This window comes from Microcaecilia unicolor, chromosome 4 (assembly GCF_901765095.1).
Source record: "Microcaecilia unicolor chromosome 4, aMicUni1.1, whole genome shotgun sequence".
NCBI classification, from domain to species: domain Eukaryota; kingdom Metazoa; phylum Chordata; class Amphibia; order Gymnophiona; family Siphonopidae; genus Microcaecilia; species Microcaecilia unicolor.
Window position 1 is genome coordinate 324,177,604 of NC_044034.1, and position 16,171 is coordinate 324,193,774.

A 16,171-nucleotide genomic window follows, 5' to 3' on the forward strand; every position below is an offset into this window, starting at 1 on the left:
GATGGACCGTTGGTCTGACCCAATATGGCTATTCTTATGTTCTTAACTAGATGTGGTGTGTGTGCTTGGATTTTAGCAAAGCCTTTGACATGGTTTTACATAGACGACTGATAAAGTAAGCACTAAAATGACTGACTGGGTTAGAAACTTGTTAAATGGACGGAGATAGAGGGTAGTGGTAAATGGAGTTTGCTCTGAGGAAAAGGATGTTATCAGCAGGGATCGGTCTGTGGGCCAGCTCTTTTTAACATCTTTGTGAGCGATATTGCAGATGATACCAAACTTCAAGTGTCCACCCTATTATATAGGGTGGGCACTTGAAGAATGGTCCAATAATTGGCAACAAAGAATTAATGCTAAAAAATGCAGGGTCATGCACTTGGGTTACAAAATTCCAAGGGAATGGCACAGTATAGGGGGTGAAGTACTTCTGTTTATCAAAAAAGAGTAGGACTTCGGGGTGATTGTATCTGATGATCTTAAGGTGGCCAAACAGGCAGAAAATGTGACAGTCAAAGCTAGAAGGATGCTCAGGTACATAAGGAGAGGGATGACCAGCAAGAAAAAAAGAGGTGATACTGCCCTTGTATAAGTCTCTGATGAGGCCCCATTTAGAATACTGTGTGGAATTCTGGAGACCACACCTATAAAAAGATATAAACAGAATGGAGTCGGTCCAAAGGGCAGCTACAAAATTGGTCAGTGGTCTCTGTCATAAAGCGTATGGGGACAGACTTATAGACCTCAATATGTATACTCTGGAAGAAAGGCGGGAGAGAGAGGATATGATAGAGACATTTAAATACCTCAGTGGCATCAATGTACAGGATGTGAACCTTTTTCAAATGAAGGAGAACTCTAGAATGATAGGGTATAGGATGAAGTTTAGAGGAAATAGGCTAAGGAGTAATCTAAAAAAATACTCTTTCACGGGAAGGGTAGTGGACGCGTGGCATGGCCTCCCAGTGGATATCATGAAGACAAGGACTGTGTCTGAATTTGAGAAAGCATGGGACAGGCACATGGGATCTTTTAGGGAAAGGAGGAGTTTGTGGTTACTGAGGATGGGAAGACTGGAAGGGCCATTTGGCCCTTATCTGCTGTCATAATTCTAACTACGGTGGCCAGCATGTAGAAAAATGCTCACCCCTGCAAGCTGAATATCAGGCAGAAGGGGTAGTCTATAAGAATTACAATATAACTTCTACATTTAGAGCCAGACATTTTCCTTTTAAGCTCCTTTGTTCCACTTGTTGTGGTAGACTCCTTGTTCAACCCACAGTTCAGGCTGTGAGAAGGTTCTATTACCCTATCTTCCCTCTGTGTATCTCTCTATAGTAAATGAAATGATATACCACACTGCTAAGCCCATTTAAAACTAACAGGTGACTAATTTAGGGGCCCTTTTGCTAAGGTACTTTAAGTAGCTAACGTGGGTTTACTGCCTGGTAAATAGTAGTGTGTACCCATGCTACTGTCCCTGCGCTAAAGAGTCAGCCACTGCGGCAAAAATCCCATGTTAGCTACCTAATACAGGAGTGAGCAGGATCTGGATGTGACGTGGGTATTTATTGATGTCAGGGGATGGGATTGGAGCAGATATTGATATTGGAGGGTGGGAATCATAGGGAATCCTGATGTCGGGGGGGGGGGGGGGGATTAGATTGGAGGATACAGATGGGGAGGTGGGTGCACCACAGCATTAGTTCTGTCTTTGTGTAGAGTGCTCTCGTGCTATCAAGCCTATAATGTGGTGCCTGAGCAGTAACTCCCTGCTCTATGTGGCAAATGCAGGGCAGATACTGGGCACACCCCCTGCATTTACCGCAAAGGCTTTGTATTTATCACATATTAATTGTTATGTTAAATGTGCATTAAGTGCAAAATTTACCGTACTTTAGTAAAAGGGCCCCTTAGTTAACTTTAACAGGATATTTAGAGACATATCTAATTAAGTCAGCTGAATAAATCTGTTTATCTTTACATCTGTTTCAAATTTATCGGTCAGCAGACCCAAAATTTAGCTGTAATGTAAGCCCTCTGCTGGTGGAGTGATGGTATTACAATTTACAAAAATTTGATATTAACAAGTCAAGGTTGGTGTAATGTGTTTCCCAGTAAACTCAACACCATGCAGGAAACTTAACATTAAAAATGTATTTATTATCACACTAATAAAGTTAAGAAAATATAATTCTAATTCAGTCAAACAAATATCAATTTATATATTCCTTTTCCAGGATTTTAGAATTCTGATATTGAATAACCTCAGTAAACAGTTCTCAGATAAGCATAACTCTGTTTCAATTAAACAAGGTGTGCACATTTTGGTTAAAGAAAGTAGTCATTTAGCTTTAATAGTTCAGGAGCCCTTTTACTAAGCCGCGTCAGCGTCTATGCGTGACCAACGCGCACCAAAATGGAGTTACCACCTGGCTACTGCATGGCTCTTGCTGTAATTTCATTTTTGGGGCAATGTCCGATATGCACATCCAAAATCATTTATATTTTTGGACGCGGGTATTGGCCGTGCCAAGTGGCATTTGATGCGCGTAGGTCATTACCGTCTGGTTACCGCGTGAGAATATACCCCTAGGTCAATGGCTGGCAGTAAAGTCTCAGACTCAAAATGGACACACAGCAATTTTCATTTTTCCGCACATCCATTTTTGTCAAAAAGAAAAATAAGGCATTTTTTTTTTTTGCAGGTGCGCTGAAAACTGATTCTGCGCACACCCAAAACACGCATCTACACTACCGCAGGTCATTTTTCAGCACACCTTAGCAGGGCTGTGCCAAGGGTCTGTGGCGCCTCCCTGCAGAGGATCAGTTGGCGCCCCCAGCGCCCCCCCCCCCGCAGATGAACAGTTGGCGTGCGTGCCCCCTCCCCCCCCCGTGAAGGTGATCGTTGCTCTCCCATCCACGCTCCTCTCTCCCCTGCCCTCCCGCTCCCATGTCTCAACTGCCCGCCCTCTTCTTCCCCCCAAGAAGATCCCTTTTAAATTTACCTCCCTCCGGCAGCGAAGGCGCAGCGTCAGTGAAGGAGGCGGCGCTCCTGACGTCTCTACTAGTCTTCCCTTCACTCAATGTCCCGCCTTCTTCTGACGTAATTTCTATAGTTCTGCAAGGGCCACACCAACTTTTCTGCAGAGAATTTTGAATGGAAACTGATAAATAAAAAAAAGATCTTTTCATGAGATTACAGATATGTGAATCAAAAGTTGAATAATTATCTGTAGTAATGCACAATACTTTGACAAATGTATGATTTTTTTTTTTTACATTTACCTGAGTCTGCAAAATGTGGAGTTTCAGGACTGCCTGGAAGGCATCATAGGAGGAGACAAGGAGGTAGGTTTTGGAGCCATTGCACTGTTGTAAAGGTAAGGCTGAGCAGCAGGAATGATTGGGGCCAGAAGTGCCTGAGGCTAATTCTACCCCTCATGTTCCTGGAGTGGTACATGAATACATGTGAGCAGGAGGCATGCACGCAGATGGTGCTGGGTTCAGGAGTGGGGTCCAGAGAAAAGGCTTGGAGTCTTGAGGCAGGGTTGGGCAGCGGTGGCCTGCAGATATTGTGTAGTCAGCCTATCAAATCCAGTCAGATTTGATAGGCTGTAGGTACCAGCTTCAGAAGGTTATAGATATGTGTGTATGCATGCATGCACAGAACACACTGGAGGTGTGCACAAAACAGAAATGGCCTGTACAGGGCCAAAGCTGGCATGGGTACACAGAAACACTGAAGAGGCAGATACCAGAAGACTGAAACATCCCAAAACTTCAAGAGAGGAGGCCACACATACACATGGAAGAGAGATACACACGTCCCTGGGTTTTTTTTCCATTCTTAGACAGCTACGGTTAATTAGAAGATACTTTAACCATGATACCTTTCACTCTCTCATTATCTCGTTACTAATTACCAGAATCAACTATTGCAATATAGTTTATCTTGGTTCTTCTCATTATAATTTGAAACTATTGGAGTCATTATAAAACATAGCAATCAAATTACTGTGCCATGCAAAAAAAATCTGATCATGTTTCTCCATTACTTCAAGAATATTACTGGCTCCTCTTTGAACAAAGAATTGCCTACAAGCTCCTGACACTTGCATTCAAGGCCTTTAGGATGGGGTCACCACAGTATCTAGCTTGCTTTACTATTCCTTATTCACCTGCTCGTTTTCTTTCTTCTAGTAATGATTATCACCTAGTACTCCCTAGTCCCAAGCAAGCTGTATTAGCCTCTACTAGACATCATACCTTTTATTTCGCAGCCCCATTTTATTGGAATTCTCTCCCCCATGAGATCCATACTGAGTTGATATTCAAAAAATTTAAGTCAGTTTTAAGTCTTGGCTTTTTCACCAAATTAATAATTTACTATAGGTCTGTTTTGCTGCAGATTCCTGCTGGTTCCTTAAATTTGGATCATTTCCCTGCCCCCCTTCCTTCTCCTGTTTTCCCTTTAGCTTCTCTCTTTTCCTAGGGGCCCTTATACTAAAGGGTTGCTGCACAGCAACCCAGAACTACCACTGGCCCAACAAGGCCTCCGTCATTAGTTTGCATCGAGCACGCGCCATATTCAGCACTACAGAAAATAATTACGTCATTTCTAGCATGGTTACCGTGAGATCCCTTACCACCACTTATGTAGGTAACAGTAAGTCCCCTCCCCCACATGGTCATGGGGTAATAATCTTAATGCATGACCATCAGGCTTATTTTCAAAAGAGAAGGACGCCCATCTTTTGACACAAATCGCAAGATGGGCGTCCTTCTCACAGGGTCGCCCAAATCAGCATAATTGAAAGCCAATTTTGGGCGTCCTCAACTGCTTTCCTTCACGGGGACGACCAAAGTTCACAGGGGCATGTCAGAGGTGTAGCGAAGGCGGGACTGGGGCGTGCCTAACACATGGGTGTCCTCGACCGATAATGGAAAAAAGAAGGGTGTCCCTGACGAACATTTGGACAACTTTACTTGGTCCTTTTTTTCTTATGACCAAGCCACAAAAATGTGCCCTAAATGACCAGATGACCACTGGAGGGAATCGGGGATGACCTCCCCTTACTCCCCCAGTGGTCACTAACCCACTCCCACCCTCAAAAAAATTTTTTAAAAATATTTTTTCCAGCCTCTATGCCAGGTCCATCACAGCAGTATGCAGGTCCCTGGAGCAGTTTTAGCAGGTGCAGTGCACTTCAGGTAGGCGGGTCCAGGCCCATCTCTCCCCTACCTGTTACACTTGTGGTGGTAAATGTGAGCCCTTCAAAATCTACCACAAACCCACTGTACCCACATGTAAGTGCCCCCTTTCACTCCTAAGAGCTATGGTAGTGGTGTACAGTTGTGGTGGTTGGGGGGGTTGGGGGCTCAGCACACAAGGTAAAGGAGCTATGCACCTGGGATCAATTTCTGAAGTCCACTGCAGTGCCCCCTAGGGTGCTCGGTTGGTGTCTTGGCATGCCAGGGGGACCAGTGCACTACAAATGCTGGCTTGGATTTGGTCATTTCTGAGATGGGCATCCTCAGTTTCCATTATCGCCGAAAATCAGGGATGACCATCTCTAAGGCCAACCATCTCTAAGGTCAACCTAAATTTTGCAATTTGGGCGCCCCCGACCTTATTATTGAAACGAAAGATGGATGCCCATCTTGTTTTGATAATACGGGTTTCCCTGCCCCTACGCTGGGAAGTCCTGCGAGGACGTCCTAAGGAAAACTTGGGCGCCCCTTTCGATTATGCCCCTCCATGTCTTTTTAGGTGCTTTTTACCCATTGCAGTAAAAAGAGCCCTGGTACACAGCAAAAATGTCCCCTGCCGCTACTGCAGCTTGGTAAAAGGACCCCATCTTTCTAGCCCCTTCCCCTATTATGTCCTAGGTATGATGGTGGTAGAATGTATGGCTATTCTTTTCTGTTAATATTGTAGTTCCTTTTATACATTGTGAATTTTAGATTGTAAACTGCCTAGATCTGAACATAAGAGTAGCCATACTGGGTCAGACCAATTGTCCATCTAGCCCAGTATCCTGTTTTCCAAACCCAGATCATGGCAACACTCCATACTACAAATCCCAGGATAAGAAGTTGCTTCCCATGTCTGTCTCAATAGCAGACTATGGACTTTTCCTCCAGGAAATTGTCCAAACCTTTTTTAAACCCAGATATGCTAACCACTGTTACCACATCCTCTGGCAAAGAGTTCCAGAGCTTAACTATTCGTGAGTGAAAAAATATTTCCTCCTATTTAAGTATTTTCATGTAACTTCCTCTAGTGTCCCCTAGTCTGTACTTTTGGAACGAGTAAAAAATCAATTTACTACTACTACTACTTGACATTTCTAAAGCGCTACTAGGGTTACGCAGCACTGTACAATTTAACATACGTCTGCTAGATAGTTAAAGTGGTATAGCAAATTTTGTATAAATAAATAAAATAAAAATATGCTAAGACAGTTCCGTTCCTCTGCAGCAGAAGGCAGAGTGGCACAGAAAAAAAAAGTGGAGAAATTTGGAGTGATCCTGGCTCTGTGCAGCAGGCTGGCTACATATGCTGGTGATAATGAAGGCTTGAGGCTGGCATGAGACAGTAAGGGGAAAGTTCACTTCAGTAAGCGAGTGCTTGATGGTTCAGGCAGTGCTAGAAACAGGTGGCTGTTAGTGTCAGGTTGATTAAGTGAGTGTGGATGAGTGTGTGTGTGTGGGGGGGGTAATTGAGGATATAAATTAAAGTAATTTTATAAGGACATCTTTAAGAAAAAAAAAGGTTATGCATAAAGCAAGCACTGATAAATTCATACACAGTATAGAGATTCTTGCTGCCTCATGACATGGACAGGAATAGCAGTGACATTCTGAGAAAAAAAAAAAGTTCTGTTGTAGTCAGCCAGAAGCTAGAAACAGGTTAATGAAGGTGTTTTGAGACATTTTTTTCTGTGAGAAAGATTTTTGTGACATCTGGTGAAATTTAACTGAGGAAAAATGTGAATTTAGTTTGGGGGGTCTTTTACTAAAGCTTAGCTTGAGTTATCTGCAGCAGGGCCCATTTTCTTCCTATGGGCCCTGCTGCAGATAACTCGAGGAAAACTTTAGTAAAAGACACCCTGAATGAACAAATCTGAAGAGGATTAAGTTGTGTGGAAAAGAAAATCTGTGCTTGTATAGTCTAATTACGACTTGGTTGAGTGAGCAGAGATACTGACAGAGAAAAACTTAGAAAAGACTAGGAAAAGCTTGACTAATATTACATTTAACATAGTAACATAGTAGATGACGGCAGAAAAAGACCTGCACGGTCCATCCAGTCTGCCCAACAAGATAACTCATATGTGCTACTTTTTGTGTATACCCTACTTTGATTTGTACCTATGCTCTTCAGGGCACAGACCATATAAGTCTGCCCAGCACTATCCCCGCCTCCGAACCACCAGCCCCGCCTCCCAACCACTGGCTCTGGCACAGACCGTATAAGTCTGCCCAGCTCTATCCTCGCCTCCCAACCACCAGCCCTGCCTCCCAACCACCGACTCTGGCACAGACCGTACAAGTCTGCCCACAATGCTGTTAATACACCTGTGACCCGCTGAGTGAAAAGGTACCAAAATGGGATTACAAATAACATAGATAAAGGCTGTAAAAGTTTGGGGAGGTACATTTAGGCAACTTTCATTTTTTTTAAAGTTTTGTGTACTATAGAGTCAATAGAAAGGGACTATGCAATTTTTTTTACAACTTTGATGTTTTTCATATTCTATGCCTAGTCATTCTCTTGGGGTGAGTCAGTCCTTCACAGGTACAATGCACTATTCATTCAATTACTTTCAGCAGAAGAATGCATCGTATGATCTGGATACCCTACAAAATAAGACTCTTGGGGATCATGTGGCAAGCTTTGTCAAAGATGGTTTTGTTTGTCATCCCAGAGGATGCAGTCACGGGAAAAGGCTCTAACCAGGTGATATCAACGCTATGATACTATTTCAAACAAAGGTATCAAGAAACTGAAGCCATGCTGAATGCTGACAACTGTGGTAGCCAAAACAAAAATCATTATGTGATGTCCTATCTTTGCAGGCATGTTTTATGTGGACTATATTCACAAATCATGTTGCATTTCTTAATTGTGGGACACACGAAGTTCTCACTAGACTACAGTGCTGGGTTATTCAAAAACTGTTCAGATGTAATCGATGTGCAACTTCCGAGAAGTTTCAGTATGTGCCAGGAAAGCCAAACTTACTGAATCCATTGATGGCAAAGAACTATTTGTGCCCATGTATGACTGGCAGGAAAAATGTGTCAACTCAGAGCTGTGCCAAACCTAGAGGTTCTTTTACTAAAGTGCACTAATGGATTTAGTGCATGCTAATGATTAGTGTTGTCTAAATGATAAGACACCCATTATATTACTATGGGCATCTTATCATTTAGCTCGTGGTAATTATTAGTGCGCATTAAATCTGTTAGCGCACCTTAGTAAACGGACCCCTTAAAGAAGTAACATGTCTTCGAGTTCTCTAGTAAGAAGTCCAGAGTGGTTATGTGTCACAAACATTCAAAAGCAGAAACTACTTCTGTTACTTTGATCAACTCCAACTATGATGAACCATCTCTGCCTCCTCCATTACCATCATTGGGACTGTCTCAAAAAAGGCAATCTTATCTGTGTGAAAAAATCTGGCCATTTGTTCCAGGAGAGAAGCATGACCTGTTTGGTGTAAGACCAACAGAGACTGCCGTGCCACAGGAACCCAGCCCAGTAATCAGGCACCACCAAATGCTGAAGGCAAATCCCAACTTCCTGAAACTGCTGATGTTCGGAAAACATCATCATCTTCTGTCACACTGCAGGAGCCAAAACCAAGATAGAAATGCAGAAAAAAAATATCTGATGCAGCCAATACCAAGAGGACAAAGTCTGCATGATCACCACAACTTCCCGTGACCTCAGAGACAGGAAGATCGCAGACCAAAATAACCAATTCTGCCTCTTCATCAGTTGATGTGCCACTACCATCAGGACCAGGACATCTTGCAACACCCAAACGAAAGCCACCATAATGCAGCTACTGCAGAGTGTTTGGGCCCAAGGCATGAACAACTGAGTTGCAGATGAAAGATAAAATGGCATCACTGATATTGTTTGCTTTTGAAGCAAACAATCTAGGCACCATAAGCTGAGTTTTGAGTCACGCAACTATTATTTTTGCTATTTTTCAGTATTGAACCGGTTTATAATCGGCTGCATGGTTCTTTATAACTGAAATTATTATTAAATTAAGCTGACTTAAATTTTACTGTGCTTTCATTTTATGTATTAATGTTTATGAAAATTAAAAGGTTAAAATTAATGTTCTGAACTGCTCTGTTGGGTACATTTTCAGCTTTTCTGTCTTACATACGATGAACAAACGCATAGTGTTGATGAGGACAGTTTGAGAAATAGGAGAAAAATAATACAGTTTTCAGTTTGCATCAGATTAACATGTGGAAATCCATACAACCATGATTAATATAACATGTCAGCTGAACAGCAAGTTCTTAATTATTAGGGATGAAACTTGGTAAGAAATTTGATCACAGTCTATACAAAAAATGGTCAGATTTTTATCTGTAACTTCCTATGGATTACAGAATGGTTTATGTTTTACACAGGTTTTTCTGAAAATGTATTTTTTTTTATTAATAAACATTTCTCATTTTTTTTAAAGATGTAATTAGTCCATACCTGAGGCTGAAATTTTGCAGGATTATGCAGTTCATATCCCTGAATCTTATGGTATAAATAGATCGCATATCCCCCTTTTGGTATCTTTTCGCTCAGCGGGTCAGATTTATTAAGATAGAACAGAATAGCTGTGACAGTTTCTGAAATGATTTTGATGAGTGAATGTTGATGAAGCATTATACTGAACTGGTTGATTTTTCTGATTAGTATTAGAGGCTAAGCATATCCTGAACTATAAAAAAAATATTTTAGAGTGCTGTGTGAGAGAATAAAGCTCAGAGTTGTGACAACGTTCAGATTTTGAGAAAACTGACATTGAAAGAAAGAAAGAAAATAAACCTCAGACTGAGAAGTAATTCTACTGAGTTCTGATGAGGACAGCTGAACCTTCAGATAGTGAGAATCTGACAGAGAGGTCTTGTCATTTTTTAACGTGGCAGATTTTTTAAATAAAGTAATAGTTCACGACTACATCTAACTCAGTATTACTGAAATATATCTGAGGGAGAAAACCTGTTAATACAGCACAGTACCAAAATAAAGGGTCCTTTTACTAAGCTGCAGTAAAAAGTGGCCTGCAGTAGTGTGGGCGGGTGTTTTTGGCATTTTGTACCGTGGCTGGGAAAAAAGGCTTTTTTTCAGTGGAGGAAGTAAATAGCCGTGCGCTGGAGTTAAAGGTAGAGTGCGGCTATTTACTGCCTGAGCTCTTACTGCCACACATTGGCCTAGCGGTAAGGGCTTACGTGCTACATGCGTGGTTCTCATGCAGCACGCACCAATGTGGCTGCACTGTTGATTACAACCGGGACCGCCCCCTGTGGTAGAAAATAGAAAAATGTTTTCTACCGTGGGAAACAGCGAGCACCAACTTCAAAACTACCACTGGATGGGCACGCAAACTGGGAGGTAGTGTCAATTTAGCACACGCTACACATGCAGTAGCTCTACTTCTGCTTTGTAAAAGGGCTCCTACTTGCCTGAGGGAGCGTGAGAGAGCCTGAGAGTGACAGCTTGATGATTATTAGGGAAAGAAAAAAAGAGAAGACAAATTTGAGGTGGATAGATAGGAATTTATCATGTCATTAGCATAAATGGAAAAAAAAAGCATAAACTCTGTGGGGTCAATAGTCAAAGCTATTTATCTGGCCAGAGACAGTTTATGACCGGTTAAATCATTTGTGTGGGGCCATCCGCTGATATTTAGTGCCACTGAATATCACCACAGAACTCTAAACTGTGGGCAGTTTGGGGCAGAGTTGGTAATTATGTGGTTAAATGCCAATATCTAGGACTTAACCATCTCAGTGGCCATACTAAGTGGCCAAGTAAAGTACAATGGACCTAACCAATTACCGTCCAGTTGCTTCGATCCTGCTCATAACAAAACTGATGGAAGGCATAGTGATTCAACAATTCACGGAATACCTAACCACACACTCAATTCTACATAAGTCTCAATCAGGATTCAGATCAAATCATAGTACTGAAACTGTACTAGTGTCTGCAATGAATACTTTCAAAAAAACAATTACAACCAGCAAGAACATACTCGTACTACAATTCGATATGTCTAGTGCTTTCGACATGGTAGATCATGAAATATTACTACACCTGCTAGAATACTTTGGAATCGGAAGCCCAGTTCTCAAATGGTTCAAAGGATTCCTCACCACCAGATCTTACCAAGTAACAACGAATAATGACAGATCACCACCTGGACACCGGAACGTGGAGTGCCTCAGGGATCCCCCCTTTCGCCTACTATTTTCAATCTTATGATGATTCCACTAGCCAAACTTCTAGCCAACCAGAACTTCAATCCCTACATTTACGCGGATGATGTCACGATCCACATCCCGTTCAAAAGTAACTTAAACGAAATAATCAATGAGATCAACCAGAGCCTCCAAATCATGCACTCTTGGGCGGATTCATTCCAGTTAAAACTGAACGCAGAAAAAACTCAATGTCTAGTTCTCACTTCCCAATACAACACAATCAACTACCCTACCATAACCACACCATATTGCACACTCCCTATTTCAGAAAACCTGAAAATTCTTGGAGTCACTATTGATCGATACTTCACACTCGATACCCACGTGAAGAATACAACGAAAAAAATGTTCTACTCAATGTGGAAACTCAAGAGAATAAAACCTTTTTTCCCAAGAAACATCTTCCGTACCCTAGTACAGTCATTAGTAATAAGTCATCTGGACTATTGTAACACTTTGTATGCAGGCTGTAAAGAACAGACCATCAAAAAACTCCAGACAGCCCAGAACACCGCAGCCAGACTCATCTTTGGAAAAACTAAATATGAGAGGGCAAAACCTCTAAGAGAGAAACTACATTGGCTACCACTCAAGGAACGAATCGAGTTCAAGATCTGCACAACCGTCCACAAAATCATCCATGCAGACGCCCCACTTTATATGTTAAACCTAGTGAACTTACCACCTAGAAACACCAAAAGATCGGCTCGTAAAATTCCTCAATCTAAACTTCCCCAGCTGTAAAGGAATATAAACAGTCATACGCTACTACTTTTGCGTATAAAAGCACACAGATCTGGAACGCACTACCCACGGCCCTGAAAAATATGGACAATCTAACCAACTTTCGCAAATCTTTGAAGACACACCTCTTCAAGAAAGCCTACGAAAGACTTCCTTAATAAACCATTCCTTAAATTCTCACAACACCTTTCTAGCACCTTGCATCTAATTCATCTACTTTCAGCTTATGTATTTAAAATCAAGTAATGACCTTCCATCTTATTCATTTACTTTCAGCTTAAGTATCTAAGACCATGTAATGACTACATCATAACAACATTCTGTAAGCCACATTGAGCCTGCAAAAAGGTGGGATAATGTGGGGTACAAATGCAATAAATAAATAAAAAAATACTGAATCAGATAAAACTCAGTCCTATCTTTATGCAGTGTCGCTCAGGCAGTTAAGTGCTGATGAAGGAGTGGCCTAGTGGTTAGGGTGGTGGACTTTGGTCCTGAGGAATTGAGTTCGATTCCCACTTCAGGCACAGGCAGCTCCTTGTGACTCTGGGCAAGTCACTTAACCCTCCATTGCCCCATGTAAGCCACATTGAGTCTGCCATGAGTGGGAAAGTGTGGGGTACAAATGTAACAAAAATAAATAAAAATAATATCGCACTTAACCACATAAAAAATAGGTGCCTGAACGCGGATATTCAGTACCAGTGCCTGGACATGGCCCAACGTTGAATATACAAGAATAATGCCAGCAGTGGCTAAAAAAAAAATGCTCCCCACCACCAGCTGAATATCTACCCCTATATTAATAGTGCCTGTGGGAAGGAAAAATGCTGAACAAGATGCGATCCAGAACAGAGCCTTGGTGTACTCCACAAGATAAATGATAAAAATCTATCAGATGTGAGCAAAACCAGGAAAGTGTTGTAACTGAGACATGAAAGTCTCAGAGCCTAGTCAGGAGAATGGACTGGTTCACCAGATTGGATGCTGCCAAGAGATCAACTGCAACTAATCATTTCCTTCCCTTTTCTGAGATGAGTTCTGATGTTGTCAGGCATTGCAAGAAGTCTATTCACAGCTCCATAGTGGGAATGGAAACTGGGCTGCCGTTTGTGCAAAGAACTATTTTTTCCAAGATAAGTGATGTGTTGGGCTGCCACAACCTTCTCAACAAACTCGGAGATGACAGGTAAATTGGAAATGGGGTGAAAATCAGATGCAAGAGTTGGATCAGCCTTACAGATTTTCCAGCAAGGGTGAAAAACTGTTTATACACAGAGGGGAAACTGCCTTCTCTAAATCTAGAGGAAACCATAATATGGATGGAAGGAAGGAAGGAAGGAGGTGAGAAACTGCTTAGGATGATGAGTAAAGAGAGGGTTGGAAATTGAACTGGAACCATTCATGGACAGTATGATTCTCACACCCTCTAGGGATGAGATGGTTATCTGGAATGGAAGAAGCATCAAAATCATGAATGACACCAGGAGCAGGTGGCATAGCAGGAGGGTCATTAGACAAAAAAGTGTCATATTTGAAAATGAAGTTATGCAAGTATAAAACTAATCCCATATCCTGCACCTGCCATATCTGTGGCTTGAATTATGTGCCAGAAAAGCTGTGCATATATTTGAAACCTTAAATGATACATATCCTTCTTCCCTACCACTCAACCCAACAATGACCCCTAGAATGCCCAACTTTTGAGAGCTATGCAGGATTAGATATTAAAAATGTCAGGTTTAGATATTGAAAATATCACGTTTATTCACCTGCCATCCAAAACCGAGTAGCAAAGTACTTTAAAAATCCATCATATGTGGAGGGGCATTTTCAATATGACATCTAAATCCGAATTGAGACTTTTGCAAAAACGTATCAATGAAATGTATAGCTCACATACATAACTGAACAAGAAAAATGTCTAAATATCTGGTTCAATTATAGCTTTGAGCTAGACATTTTCATGCTCAACATGTCCATTTGTATCATTTTCAAAAAAAATAAAAATCCCTGGAAAAAAACCAGAAAAACAAGCTATAGGGACATCTGTCTGGCAGCATTCCAGTCCATACAGACATCCCAGCAGTGAAGAGGGGCAGCCTAGAGGTCAGTGCGGTGGACTTCACATAAAGGGACCCAGATGCAAAGCCCACCTAAACCCCTTCATATTGTATGGTGAGCTTTCCAGGAACAGAGGGAAACTACTGTACTTTAAGGTCCACCACTACAATAGCCTCAATCTGGCAGGCCACTTATATATTTAGGTACATTCCGCATTTTTAGGTATAACTTGTCTGGAATGTTTTTACGTTTGGGGAGCGTGCCAGGTGCCCTTGACCTGGATTGGCCACTGTCGGTGACAGGATGCTGGGCTAGATGGACCTTTGGTCTTTCCCAGTATGGCACTACTTATGTACTTATATGTACAGGAGGTATTTCTATGTTGGAATTGAAGTTGGATCCTGTTGTTTACTGTCCAATGCACTGACCACTAGGCTACTCCATCCACTTTGCTGCTTTCTTAGGAATGGCTATAATATCTGGAGCTGTCATAGAGCCTGGTATCTACAACCACTGTCACATCTTGGGGGGGGGGGGGGTGGCAGGAGGTCAGTGGCCACTGGGGGATTAAGGGGTGATCATTCCTTAATCCCTCCAGTGGTCAGCTGGGCAGTTAGAAACAGGTCTAGATAAAAATGTACTTTTTTTTCTACCTTAGACCTTTTTTTTTTCAATTCCATTATCACAGAAAAATGTCCAAATTTAAAGCCTGCCCAAGTTCCACCCAAAACAAGCCTCCAACACCCCCACCCTCACCCCCGCATTTGCTATTTGAATGAACTCAGTAAAAAAAAGTCCCAATTCTGCCTTTACAAAAATAACAATTTAGACGTTTTGGCAAGAGAACAGTCCATCTTCCACTTTGTGCTGCTTATGAGACATTTTTCTTGTTTGAAAATGAGCACCAAAGATTACATATCAACAGATGAGGATAATATCAGCATTTGTGGGCTAGAGGGAACAGGCAAATCTTCAGATGGAATCTGAAGAGGAAAGAGATGTCAGGGTCAGAGAAACACATAGACACATCTAACAAGGGGTGCAGCAGCAGAGAAATATCTACCACCACCTATGATTGTACTGTGTGGGGATGGAAAGATAAGAAGGAACATGAAAATAAAGGCAGGACAGAATAGGCCCATGGAAAGAGTTAATTCTTTCCATATTGGCTCATTTCTTGTTACAGAAGCTGGCTAAGTGGACTGCCATATAGATAGAGAATCTCACTTAAAATATTGCTAGTTCAAATCCTGCTCAAGTCGGTAAAGTACAAAAGTTATTTCCATTTAAAAATTATTGCGGCCTATGCAAAGTATGTTGATCCCAGCTCAGAACCCAGCAATATGGGCAGGAGGCCCAAGTTGGAAAAGATGTCAAGGGCCACGTCACCATGGAAACTGAACTTCCTTTTCATCCTTTAGATGTGGTTTCTTCAGAGCAGAGTTCAGGGTACATTAGCAGCAGCACAGTTTATGCAAGAAAAATGCACTAATGCTGCCCATGCTGTACCTCTCTTTTGAGCTGGGATGCAGTAGGTGTGGGTGTGGGTAAATATATATATCTGCAACTTGCACTGCTGCTGCCTGTGTGGTACTTTTCTTGTGCTGGGGCAGTGTGTGTGTGTGTGCATGCTCTGTCTTTTATGTGGTAGGTGTATGTGTGTGTGTGTATGTATGTATGTGTGTATATGTGTGAATGCATGCACATGCTCTACTTTTTCTGTGGTAGGTGTGTGTGTGTGTGTGTGTGTGTGTGTGTGTGTGTGTGTACATGCTGCTGCATATGCTCTATCTTTTCTGTGGTAACTTACTGTTTGTTTGTTTGTATGCATGTGTGTACATGTGTG